Below are 14605 nucleotides of genomic sequence, written 5' to 3' on the forward strand. Positions count from 1 at the left end.
TTACTTCATTGATGTGGTTAAACCCTAATTTTTATGCTCAAAAACCCTCACCTATACTCCATATACTTCACCTAACCTTTTCCCATGCTCATTCCCCTCATTTCGCTCACTTTCCCACAAACCCTATCCTATTGCTATACTTTTGACACTTTCCTAGGCTAGCGTTGTGTTTTACACTTTACTACCCCTTCCCCTCACTAATTCCTAGGAATTCCATTTCCCTACACTCCCTAACACCTATACCTACCCCCCAAAATTTCCAAAATAATTTAGAAATCCCTTAACCCCTTCATTCCCCTCCATCTACAAGACTGTCTCAAATCCCCTATTTTCCCAAAAATAAACCTTAATTCTTCCTCATAGTGAGCCCGACTTTCACCTTGGAAGCAGAGACCCCACACACTGAAAAGAAGAATTACAATAATGGAAGGAATTTCTCAAGAGTTGAGCCATCTAACATCAAAGAGATTAGTGCCTTAGAAGCTCATCAAGAGATCATTTGCGACACATAGGGATGAGTTTGATTCAAAGTGTGTTTCTAACCAAATGGAGATGAACTTGACAAAAGTGAAAGAGGTTTTTGTAAATAATAGACCAAGAGACAAAAAAATCCTTCAATTTTTACACAGATATCATATAATGGGAGATATGAAACTTTCTTGGAGACCTATGTCAGAAAATCAAAACGTTTCAGGTTAATTTCCTATTTTAGTCATGATTTTGTGGCACAAATTCCGAGCAAATGAAAATTATTTTTCAAAAAATTAGAGAGGTTTTTAGGTAAAACATACTTATATAAAAAAATACCTCTCATTTTCCTATAAATATTTAGTTTTAGAGAGATATATCTCCATATGTGAGCACTATTTTTGCTAAAAACCTAGAAATTTTGACACACTGCTATAAGCTTTCTCCACAACCATCCAAATGCAAAAAAATGTATATGCCTGGATATATAATCGCCCCTACATGTCATATATCTACTTTTGTAAGTTTTTCAGTGGACATGTTGGGAGAAATTTCTGAAAAACAGGTCACCAAATCACTTTATGCCACTGTTTTGAAGCAAGCACTGCGCAAATAGGAGTAGTCTTGGGAAAATAGTTTTTCTCCTAGCTGGAGTGTCAAAATCACTTTCTTGAATAGTCAAATGACAACTAGACACTCACATATTTCCAATGAGCTATAAATTTCTCAATTTGGAGTATGGGAAGGCCTCCAAAAGCCTCTTGCAAGATGGCCCTTTGCAAATGCCTCAGTGTGCTGCACAAATGCCTGAATGCGCTACGCAAATGCCTTAATAGTCTTTCTCAACACGTCTTTGTCGGATCTTTATTTTGATGATGTAATGTCAGTATTTTGAAGTCTATATGATGTAATCATGAATAAATTAGCATGATAGGATGATTTTATGATTAATTAGGCCTCATAAAGGAAGAAAAACTCAAATCAAAGTCTAAGAGAAGAGTTTGTTTATGACCTTCTCACTCTCACTTGTTGGTTGAGATATTCTTGGAAACTGTTCCACCACTCATGGATTTGACCCCTAAAGGTGGGGAAATGGTTTATATTATTCTATATGTATCATTTTCTCAGTCAGAGAGAAGGGTTGGACATCAAAGGAGAGAATTTGTATCTAATGCTTTCACTCAGCTAATCAAAGGAGCAGTTACAACTATTTTTCAGGAATTCATGTGGAGTGAGTTTGTGATGTTGTTTTATTTCTATGTCAGTTTCTTATGAATGAATCCATCTTTCTTAACATGTTTTTCTTTCCTCAATGATTTTCCTTATAGTTATGTAGGCATAATTTTGTATATTTAAAGATATGTTTATGTGGAAAATCATTTCTGTGTTTCCTTCTTCTAGATTAATGAATTCATGGCACACATGATCATTATGACCTTCTAAGCTTCTCAGACCCTACACTACATTGACCAAACTCTCAGATCCATCACAAGACATTGCTATCTTACTCCTCCTTATGCCTGCCACTGCAACTCTTTGAGGCCTTGACCTAGCTATTTTTTCTCATCCCTGATCCAGCAATCCAAAAACCTTAAATTTTGAAAAACTCATCTGAAACTATTATATCTAGCCTAAAATCCATTTTTCTTCCATTCATTGACTTTGAAATGCTTAGAGAGATCCCTATCTGGTTTATGAAGGCTAGCTGTTGAATTTCAAGTGGTTTGAGGTTACCTCTTTCAATCTCCTCCTTAGACTGGGACATTGAGGGGGATAATAGAATAAATATCCAAAATCCAACCCCTTGCCTATGGATGGTTTCAAAAATATATATGAGGGAGGTAGTTCATGATTTCTTATCCATTTACCAATATAGGCTTGAGATCCACTTAAGATGTGAGGATGAGCTCAAGGTATAAGGTTAAGAGGTGAAAACTCTAAGGTAGGATCACATAGGATTCAAGACTCTTATCCAAGGTAAATGGTTGAAACATCCTCAAGAAGCTTATGGGAGAGGAATCTTTGGGATTCTTTTTTATTTTTCCCAAATTTCTAGAATCAACACACCCCCAAGACTGAGCAACCTATTGGTAATTAGCATAGGTGTAGAGAGGGTGAATTTGGTGGTCAACATTGGTCCCTAAAGGGTCACAGTGTAATGGGCCTTAAAATATTGGAAACTCAGCAGTCAAGAGCAAAAACTAAGGGTTTTTCAGAGTCATGCTTATGGATTTCTGTAGGGATGATGGCAATATGTCGAAGGATGTGAATTGGTCTCGTTTGAAGGCCTATTGACCAAATGTGACAAAATGGCCTATAACACTCATAAATATACACTAATAGGAAGATACTGACTATTATACACCATGAATTTATATGCCATATATCCCTCCACCATGGAACCCTCAGGAACTTGGTGTATGAGATAATTCTCTTTTGCATTGAGTAATGGTTGAGGTAGATACTTTTTCATTTCACACATTAGCCAAGGAATTTCTCTCTTCCAATACTTTATATCTTCTTTATGCATTTCCTTCAATGAAAACCATCTTTAGATTACAAGAAAATAACATGTTTCAACAAAAAGTAATATATGACATTACAAGTAAAACACATGTCATTACGTTGAACAATAAATTGGAAAATCACTTTCAATAAAAAGAAAATTTACTTAGCTCATGTATTTCCCAAGATATAATTTGTTTGACATTGTTGTCTAAGTCATCTTGGAGAGATAGAGGTATAACATACTGTAACAATTAAAATGAATTGTTATTTGTTTAATCCAAAGTGGAAAAAAAACTAAGATGTATACAAAAATAGAAATATATATAACAAAATAATTACCTTAATGAAGGTGTGTCAATCATGTATTTCACCCCATCAAATTCACCTTTCTTTGTTAAGATATTTTTACTGTTTGAAGAAAAACCTATGGGAAATTTAATTCTTCGAATAACCTCTTTCACATCATTTCTTTGCTTCTCTGTTAATAACCACAAAAGGCCATTTTGGTCTCCATCACTATTTGATCAAATCACATTTTGCATTGCATGTTTGGCTTCCTAAATGTCACTACAAGTTTTGATGATTCAAGTTTCTTTATCCCTCCTAAAATCTATGATTTTCCATAATCTTTTTCTCACATTCTTCCTAATATGTATTGTATCAAACGAATGAACTATTATTAGGTCCGCATAGTAGGGAAACATCATGAATTGAGTGGGATAAATTTTCATTCTCCATGGAAGCCCATTATTAATACCTTAATGGCCTTCATGATGAAGCATAGAAGAAATCACAACAATAATTATCAAATACGGTAAAATAAATTATATATAAAAAAATTAAAACATTATATATATGATACATAAAAAATTTGCAAACCCAAACTAAACCTACTTAAAACCCCACAATTCCCACAATTACTCCAAAAAAGGTGCTTCCTTCAACTCTTTATAATTAACTCTATCAGAATATAAACCCCTCATAGTGGAAGGATTTAAATAAAAAATGAGAGGAGCCAAAAGGGTGATACAAAAAACACTGAGTTTAAGAGTTGTTCATATAGCCCCTCGAGCCAAAATATGCACACAAAGCATAGCCAACCCATAAAAAAACCACTATTGTTTATTCTTGTTCATATGAATAAATCAAAGGGAGGCATCACAGTAAACCCCCAAAGAACCATCGCGACCAAGCTTCTTTGTAATACACAGGCGCACAAAAATTCTAAACCTCGACCCTCTTGAACCTTATGCCAAATTCCAACTTCTTTGTCATTTTCCACTACCTTGGAATCTTTCTTTATAACCAAGGGCATAAAATGTCATAGTTCCCAATCTCGACCTTTCCTTAATTTCTCGTTCTTCAAACTTCCAGGATAAAGCCCTTACGGGTGGCTCACTTGCCACACATGCCCTCTCCTTTATGCTGACATTTTTTTGTCTATCAACTAATGCCTCTATCCCACCTTCAATATCCCAGCACAATAGTGAAAAGGGTATAAAAAAACTATTGAGGTGGAAAAAATTTAGGTGGGACCCACTCAGATGCTCTATATTATATCCTCGACCCGCTCGCGATAGTTCGGTGCGATGCGAAGGTGAATTGATAAACTTCTGGGTTGTGAAAAATATGGGTAGGGTCCACTTGCCATTTTTGCCCAACCTTTAAAGTTTGGATACTCCTTAATCCCCTCTCCTTTATATTTTCAGGGTGTAACCTCTAGTTCGGCGATGTTAGGTGACATATTTTCTTAATGTTTTTTTCTACCGGCCACTTTTAATTAATGATCTCTTGACGAAGGCTTAATAAAATAATTTATCATATTTATCTACTATTCTTTAGCTCGAATCCTATTAAATATTTCCCTTTGTACCTGGCCTTATTGTTATGGCTTCAACTTGATCTGCCTACCTACACATTAGTGACAACTATGTAAGCTCTATTTGGTTGACTCGACCAATTATAATTACAAAGAAACCAAATAAGAAATAAGGAAATAACAAAGGCCGATATGTATCGTTGCTTGATTCCTCCTTATGTTACAAGAATTTGATCTCGCAACATCTACATAATGTGAACCCCTTCTAAGATTAATACCTGTAGACATCGTAATAAATATGCATATAAGTAATAGGTTGGAAATTAATAAAAAATCACTCGCATTTTGGATCCATACACTCAAACAGTGAGCATCCTCATATATTATAAAAATTACAAAAAGGCCATGGCCTAAACACAACAAATAGGTCCTTCGGCCTTGTGGCCACTCTCAGCCTCTAAGCCCTCTCAATCCTCTCACAAATTGCACATAATCTCGATAAATACACACATAATCAGAACAAAATATTCAAATAGAATGTTTCTTCAATAAATAATTAATTAGATTTACAAAACACCATGTCTAGCCTGATTTACAATAGAAGCCCTCTCTCAACTATGTGGGCTTACTTGGCCTCTAACTTCTTGACCCTCTCTTACGCGCCTTTTTTTTACACATTAATTCTTATTTACATTTTAAATACAAGTGGATTCTCAACTAATTTAGTTCATATCCATCATTTCCTTGCCTAAACATCTAATCTAGGATTTTCTAGATCCACAAATCTTTCGAGGAATCCAACTACCCTTAAATTTGTCCAACTCACTCAAATATTCTCGAGATCCATCCTAAGGAATAGATCTTATTATAATTTCTTTCCTAATTGCATCTTTGCTAAAATTCTTTAAATACATAGGATATATAAATAATTTAAATAAAAACATTCACTTAGGGAACCAACTACCTTGGTAAATGAAAGACCGCTAGTCTAGTCAAAATATGATTTTGAATTGGAATTTGAATGCTACTACATTAGACTCCCAAGGTAAAAATAATCATGGTCTCATGAGCATGTGATTTCATATTGTGATGAAAAGCCTCCTAGGCTGCAAAATTTTTTCTACAACTGGTCTTTTTGTTGAAAACTCCACAGTTAAGTGCACTTGAGCCAGAGGCGATATGAGATAGGTGACCTCCAGAGAAGTCCTGGTTACTGGGTGCAAGCCCCAGAAGTGATGATTGACGCTATGTTATTCATTTCACTTGTTTCAATCCCACTTCTCCACCCCTGTGAGAATCACTCGATGCAATGAGTGGTAAGTGGACTTTTCAAAAATCATGAGAAATTAGTCAGTTAGGACTACCTCTCAAGGAAATGGTCATAGATGAATGACTTACTTAACACAATTGAATCCCCAAAAATGATATCTAATATAATGCACTGCGAAAACCCCTCAATACCTAGATTCAAAAGAGTGAAGGGAACTCTACTTGAATGGTTCATGAGGCACAATAATTGCTAAGGTTTTGAAAATGGGGTAGCAAGCTAAGTGGGCTTGATTGTGGGGAAAACTCCACAGTTAAGCGCGCTTGAGCCAGAGGTGCTCTGGGATGGGTGACCTCCTGAGAAGTCCTGATTATCGGTTATAAGCCCTGGAAGTGATTCTTGACACTATGTGATTCATTTCACTAGTTTCAGTCCCACTTCTTCATCCTTGTGAGCATCAACTCATGCAATGACTACTAAGTGGACTATTCAAAAATCATGAGAAATTAGTCAGTTATGACTACCTCTCATGGAAATGGTCATAGATGAATGACTTACTTAACGCAGTTGAATCCCAAAAAATGATATCTAAAGAAATTCTCAATTTGATTTTGCCTTCGTTAAATTGAGAAAATTAGAATTTCCCCATCAGCAAACAACTTGGATGATGTTAACTTTAGTGACATGGCGGGTGTCACCTAGTTTACTTAGTAAATTTGAGTTGGAGGAGTTAGGGTTCAGTTAAGCATGTGTGATTGCTAATTTTTAGCAATCAAGGTCTGTTATCTAAGGTTGTTTTCAGTTAAACTAGTTCCAATTGTTGGAAGAAATAGTGGTGGGTAAAGTTGTGTAGTGGGACTTCAGTCAATCTCAGTGATCATCTAGTTAATGGATCAATCAACCCAAAATAGCTATTGCATGTAGAGAATTTGAGTTACCCAGTTGAGATGGAGATTCCAAGGCAGTGTAACATCAGTTATATATTAATTCTATGTGTATAGGTGTTGCATGTAGTCAGATGATCAACCCAAAAGGAATTGTGAAATAAATTGGAGAAATTCCCTAAATAATAGGGGTCTAATTCCTCAAGGAACAGTGTAAGGAAATAGGAGCTCAAGCCAAGGTATAAATTGACTAAGTCTCGGTTAGAGGCCTTCAATGAGCAGAGTGATAGGTTGTACACTTGCAGGGTGAGCTCAGTTGAGAAATGCAGTTGTAATACATCTCTATTTTATCTTATTAATGTAAGAGGCATTAGGGTTTTTAGTAGATTTATTTCCTGAGATAAAAATATTTGTTGCATGTGTGTGATTTATTATTGCATGTTTGAAATTTTTTCTCTAAGTTGTGAATTAATGGCCACAGAGCAGTAGAGTAGGTTTCTGTCTTGTGATTTTGATTAAAACTTCATGAGCAGTTGGAAATATACAACATAATTTCTACAACCGTAGTCCAAAAATTATGCTTTTTCCCTTGAAAGTTATGGAAATTTCGATCATATTTTGAAAAAATATGGCAAGGATTTTTGTAAATCCAAGTAAAATTTGTCAAAATTCATAATTTTAGGTGCCCTAGAAGTTTTTGATGGTGCTGAATCCATTTCCACAATAAAAAAACATGATTCAAACACTGCATCTACAATATTTTTTGGAAAAAAATTTCCTGGATTCTGACCACTTTTGGTTGTCAAGGAAATTCCTCCCACTCCGTAGATGACTCCATTTCTACACCGTATCTAAGCTAGATTCACAATAGACCAGAAATTCGAAGTTGTTTCTCAGAGGCTCGAAATTAGAGATCGATGTTGCAGGTTATCTTTAGAACTGAGAAGATGACTTTCAATGGACTAAGGCTAGAGTATGACTTGGAATGCACCTCTAATTTTGTTGCATGGAAGGATCACATGGAGCCAGTATTGGATGATAATGGGTTGCTATAATACATCAAGTCATATGTCACAAAACCATAAGCATTTGATGCCAATAACCTTGCTCAGTGGAGGAAATATGTAGCTAAAGCAAGGAGAATCACATTGGAAGGTGTATGGGATCATATTGTCTCAAATATCCATGGAAAATATACTTTGTTCGATATGTGGAAAGGACTAATATAATTTTTCAAGAATAATAGTGACCACATGATGCTAACGCTCAAGGATAAACTTTGAAGTATCAAGATGCAGAAGAATGAAAAAATTCCACAGTATTTGAATAGGTTCACACAGTGTCCTAATGAACTTAGCGGGGTTAGTGTTAATGTCTCTAAAGAATACTTGGTTAGCCTAGCCCTTCTCAACCTTCCCAATAGCTGGCACAACTATCAAGATTCTATGAATGGGAGGGAGAAACTACTGTAGGTTTTAACTCTGTACAGAAATTACTTGCATACAAATTCTTTCAAAAATGCCTCCTATGCTATTCCCTTTTTCTCTAACTTCTTCTTGACTAGCATCATAATGAGTCCATGGTGGTAGAGTTTGGTTGCAACCTAGCTTGCACTCGCGCTCTGCACATTTTTCGCCATCCTTTCGAGGCTGCTGAGCAAGAAGTGATGGGAATTAATCAGTTTCCCTGCCTCGAAATGCGACAGCAGTCGAAGGTGGTATACGAATTCCAAGGTATAGCGTCCTTCACCTATGACAAACTTCTATAATATAAACAGTAAATCTCGCCATTTTTCGACCAAGGCGATCTATGGCAGTCCCTTTCTCCAATTGACCTCAATCTTCTTATCAACCACGAATCATTGCCAACGCTTCTTTGTCAACCGCTCCTTAAACCAACGCTCACCTATAAGTGGTAGGCCTGTGGCTTGCAAAATGAAATCTTCTGTGATTTTAAATTTTAAGGACCTGCCCCTAACTCAACCTTCCTTGATTGTTCTTGCAAATTCTAGCACCACGCCCATGTCGAATCTGTCAATTTTTTGGAGAAATGGCAGGAACCCAATTTCTTGCAAAAGTGCAAGACTGTTCCTGTACTAGACAGTTTGTTCAATCTCCTATAGCGACAGTGGTTCACTCCTCACGGGTGCCATTTTGAACCTCTACCACTTCATCGATTAGACCTTCAAAAGAATTCCAAGGTAACTCCAATGTTCACTGAGAATTCTGTACCAGCGGTTCCTTGCCTTTTGTCTTTGTAGAGCTGCTTACCCGGCTATGATGGAACAATCCTTCCACTTCGGATGTAGATCCATGTCAGCAACCATCGTTATAGGTGAATCACGATGATTGGATGTTGTGGTGGTATGGGCGGTGGTGATGCAATGGCCAGAATGATCTGAGCACAGGTAGGTTAATGATGGTAGGATAGTGCGAAATAATTGCAAAGAGGGTGAGTGTAGGTTATTGGACGGAGTACCCTTCCACAGTCATCATCATAATTCAATCAAAATTATTTTCAACATTTATTAAAAAGGATTAGATTTTAGCCTTCCACACCTTGCACTTTAAAGATTTATCCCTAGATTAGTAATTAATGAAACACAACATCAATTTAAAACATGGAGTGAGTTATCATATCAACATACGTACAAAAATACAGGCCCATATATCTTTGATAAACCATTTCAGGACTGTGTAAATTGCACCCATAGTCAATTGTATCTCTGCACCAGACCTTCTTGTACTCGTGCTTGCACTGCGCTGTGCTTGCACCAGAGAATTTTACCAAATAGAAACTTTGATAGGACATATTTTTGTAGCTGGACTTTTAAAAATTTTGCCTCATTATACAAGAATAATTTATTCGCCATCCTTTGGTGTTTCTCGACATGCCTTCTGAATGACTGCATCAAATTATGCAATCAACTTATGAGGGAATAAAGAAGTGGGAAAGGGGTAAAAATTTCAGAATGGGAAGAAATATTACAGCAGGGATTTCAAAACGATATCATCAAGAGAGATAAATGAAACAAGATGTGGGAAAAAAAATTCAAGGGAGAAGAAGGATTCTACAAATCGAGTAAGGGCGGTTTCTTGGAAGAAAGAGGAAGGTAATTCATTGGGGAATTTAGAAAAGAAACTAGTGGGACACTTCGAAATGGGAAATAGAAGAATATTTTACCTTGAAGTCTACTTGCCCTGGTGTAGGAAAAATAACTGCAGCAGGAAGTAAGCATTTACTTGGAAAAAATGTCCATGCTAGTTACCCCAATCTTGGGTAAGGGCTTGGTTTTGTGAACCTGCTTCTTCATGGTGGTAGCCAGCATATATAAAATTCAAGTAATATTCCCTTTTTATGAAAAAAATTTATCTTCCTGCCAGCATGCTAGTTTTCAGGTTGATCCTTCTGCAATCATGTCAGTCAACTAATTTTCACAATTACAGGAAATGTTTTTCTTTTTATACTTTTTATTTTTGCCATTTTTTCTTTTTATTTTTCTTTGATTATTTTTTCTTTAAAATAATGACAAGAAGGAATCAATTATTCAACAAGTCATTGTTATCACCTACCAACTCCTTTTCAAATGGTTGTTGGACTTGCTGCATAAAATCTCCTTTAGTAAGAGGCTGAAAATATACCTTCAATCTATGCCTGTTTACCAGGAACACTGAATTCCATCCATCAATAGTTTTGATTTCTACCGCTCCATTTTTGAACACTTTGACCACCTCATAGGGTCCCACCGAGCGTGTATGGAATTTTCCTTTAAAATGTTTGAATCTTGAATCGTAAAGGAGCACCCAATCACTTGGTTGGAATTGCATTTTCTGAATGGACTTGTCATGCCACTTCTTGTGCTGTTGTTGAACCAAGATGTTTTGTTGAATGACATGCCTTCAGATTTCATCTAACTCGTTCAATTGTAGAAGGCATTGCTGTTGTGACTCAGAGAGATCTAGCCCCAATTAGACTGCAGTCTTGAACGTCTTGATCTGGAATTCTATCGGCAAAAGGACTTGTTTCCCATACACCAGCTCATATGGTGTGTGTCCCATGTTGTTTCTCCAAGTGGTCCGATAGGCCCACAATGCTTCCGGTAATTTGTTAGCCCAATTATTTCTGTTCATATTTACCATCTTTGTGAGGGTAGACTCAATCACCTTATTTTTGGATTCTACCTAGCCATTTTCTTACAGGTGATATGGTGTGGATTTCCTGTGCTGGATTTTGTATTGCTCCATTACACCCTGTACCAAATTAGAAATAAACTGCAATCCATTGTCAGAAACAATTTCTCTAGGTACACCAAATCTAGTAAATATTTTAGTAAAAAGAAAATCAACAACAACACTTTCAGTAGCAAAAGAAACAGCTTCAGCTTTTACCCATTTTGTAACAAAATCTGTACAAACCAAGATATGATTTTTATTTGATGATGAAGGATTTATTGGTCCTATGAAATCAATAGCCCATTTTTCAAAGGGCTCAATCATAACTTGAGGACATAAGGGCATCTCATTGGTTTGGTTAGGCTGGCCAATTTGCTGACAGCTATCACACCACTTGATGTATTGTTTGGCATCCCTAAACAAGGAAGGACAAAAATAGCCAGCTCATAACACTTTGTATGTAGTTCTCTTATCGGTGAAGTGACCACCACATGGTTCATCATGGGCAGATTTTAAGATATCAAACACCTCTTCCTCTCTTACACATATATGGATAATGATAACTGCTCCAGTGTAAAAGAGGTCTCCTTGGATCCAGGAATCTGAAACACTTTTCTGAATGATATTCTGGTAATTTTATAATGACTAAATAGTTAGTTATATCAACAAACCATGAAGACTTCGTTGACACAGTAAAAATATGTTCGTCGGGAAAATCATCATCAACAAGAATTGCTTCACCAGGAATAATCTGCTACTACATTCAATTTCCCTGGTCTATCAACAATAATAATATTAAATTCCTGTAATAATAGCAACCACCTAGTCACTCTACCGCTAGTTAATGGTTTATTCATCAAATATATTATAGCGGAATGATCAGTATGTACAAAAACTTCATATCCTATAATATAATGTTTGAATTTATTAATAGAAAAAATTACAGCTAAAAACTCTTTCTCAGTAACAGTATAATTGAGTTCAGCAGGTGACAAGTTTTTACTAATGAAATAAATACCATAAGATTGTTTATCTTCTTCCTGTCCTAAAGCTGCACCAATAGAAGTATCTAAGGCATCAAGGGAAATATAGAATGGCAGGGACCAATTTGGTCCTCTCAAAACTAGTGCCTGAACTAATTTTTCCTTCAATGTCTCAAAAGACTGTTGGCAAGTTGTAGACCAATAAAACCCACTATCTTTAGCCAAAAGTTGGGAAAGCGGGGTAGCTATCCTTGAGAAATTCTCAATGAATCTCCTATAGTAGCCCGCATGTCCTAGAAAACCTCTCACTCCCCTATGAGTTTTGGGTATAGGAAGACTCAAAATGACTTCTATCTTTGCAGGGTCAACCTAGATACCTTTGTCGGAAATAAGATGGCCAAGAACTACTCCTGCCTTGCACATTAATCTACATTTATTGTCACTCAAGGCAAGATGAGGTTCTTGGCAACAAAGAAGCACTTTTTCTAGATGCCTGAGGGCTTCCTGAAATGAATCACCAAACACAGAGAAATCATCCATATAGATTTCCACGCACTCGAGGTCAGCAAAAATAGCCAAGACTACCCTTTGAAAGGTAGTCGGGGCATTACATAGCCCAAAGGGAAGGACTTGGTAAGAAAATGTACCCCATGGACATGTAAAAGTAAAAGTGGTTTTGTCTTGATCCTCGGGTGCTATCAGTATCTGGTTATATCTGCTAAAGCCATCTAGAAAATAAAAGTACTTTTTACTAGCAAGGGTATCGAGTACCTGATCAATGAAAGGAAGGGAGAAGTAATCTTTGAGAGTGGCTTTATTTGATTCTATGTAGTCATTCCAAATGCGCCATCTCCCATCTTTCTTCGGGACTAATACTAATGGAGAGACCCACTAGCTATCAAAAATGGGATAGATAAAATCAACATCTAAGGGTTTTTGTAATTCTTCCTTTACAACATCTCTTAGAGCTCGGTTCATTTGCCTCTGGGGTTGTTGGACGGGTCGGGCTCCATCCTGAATATAGATATGGTGTGTACAAGTTTCAGGAGGTAAGCCTTTCATATCCTCATAACCCCATGCAAAGGCATCAAGACGATTTCGCAACAAATTCACAAGCTCCTCTCGTTGAGAAGGGTCCAAGTCTAAACTAATATACAAGGATTTACCTGGACTAATATCAACAACAGTAGTGTCAGGCTCCAAAGTACACAAAGGTGTCGCTAGAGGTGGTGATGATGGAGGTAGAGAGTCATATCCTTCCTGAAAATCTAGACTAAAAATTTGACTTAATGACTCAAAATTAGGCATGGTGTCTAGATTGTTTAGGAAGTCTTGAATCTCACCCTCCTATGAGGACTCAACATTCTGATGTATCAATGAAACAGGTTGGATCTCCTCATCACTACTATAGTCTAACCATAAAGTGTCTCGAAGCTCCTGAATAGATCTAGCAGGTGGATATAGGGTGACCTTCTTTCTAGAATCTCCATGGGAAATATACATATCACCAGAACGACATCCGATATAAGTATCAGCCGTAGCAAGCCATGGTCATCCAAGATCAAGGGATGCCCTCCTATAGGATTCATTGGCTGAAGCACAATGAAATCTGTGAGATATTCCCAAGAATCTAAGGAAACGATCACATCATCCAATACTCCTTCTGGCTTGATTTTAGATCTATCTGCCAGTTCAAGCACAGTGGGAGTAGGATGAATATGGACCAATCCAAGTTGATCCATGGTTTTCTTGGTAATAACATTAATGGCTGCCCCTAGGTCTATAAGTACATTGGAGACAAGGACATCACCTATCTGAACAGAGACAACAGGGTTTCCAGGGTCATATATTTTTCCATGTTCATACATCTCGTCATTAGCTCTTCTACTCTACCAATAAATTGAATGGTTTGGGGTTCCAATCTTCTCCTCCTTGACTTCTTGAGGCAGATTTCCCTAATGATTTTTGTACAGATGGGGATCTCTCTGATAGCTTGCAGCAAAGGTACCTTTATAAAAAGTTTCCTAAGCTCAGAAGCCAGGGTAGACTCGGGAGTGGGGCCTTTCTTCTCCACAACTAACCTCTCTGGATAAGGAGGTTAGTTGGAAGAAGATGACAAGGGCTCAGAATGTACAGGGATAGGCTGAATGGTGTCATATTTCCCAGAATGGTTAGGTGTTTCCTCCTCTCCTTTCTCATCGATAATTACCATAGGCTACTTTTGATTTTCTGAGGTTAACACTTTCCCTGATCTCAATTGGATATCATTGACTCCAACTGGTTTAGTCTGAAATCTGGATGAAGAAAGCGGGGTCATAGAATGGATCATTTGTACCGCTTTATTATTAGGATTGGGTAAAGGTTGAGCAGGCAATTGAGAAGGTCGAAATAGTGGAGGTAAAGGTAATGGTGGCATAGGTTGACTCAGCTAAGGTAATGATGGTTGAGGCATTGGGTAAGGTGCATATGTAGGAGGATACGATTGCATCGGTGCATGATAGGAA

Source organism: Pinus tabuliformis, chromosome J (assembly GCF_031772625.1).
Source record: "Pinus tabuliformis cultivar Carrire ecotype Pingquan chromosome J, CPIR1, whole genome shotgun sequence".
Classification (NCBI taxonomy): domain Eukaryota; kingdom Viridiplantae; phylum Streptophyta; class Pinopsida; order Pinales; family Pinaceae; genus Pinus; species Pinus tabuliformis.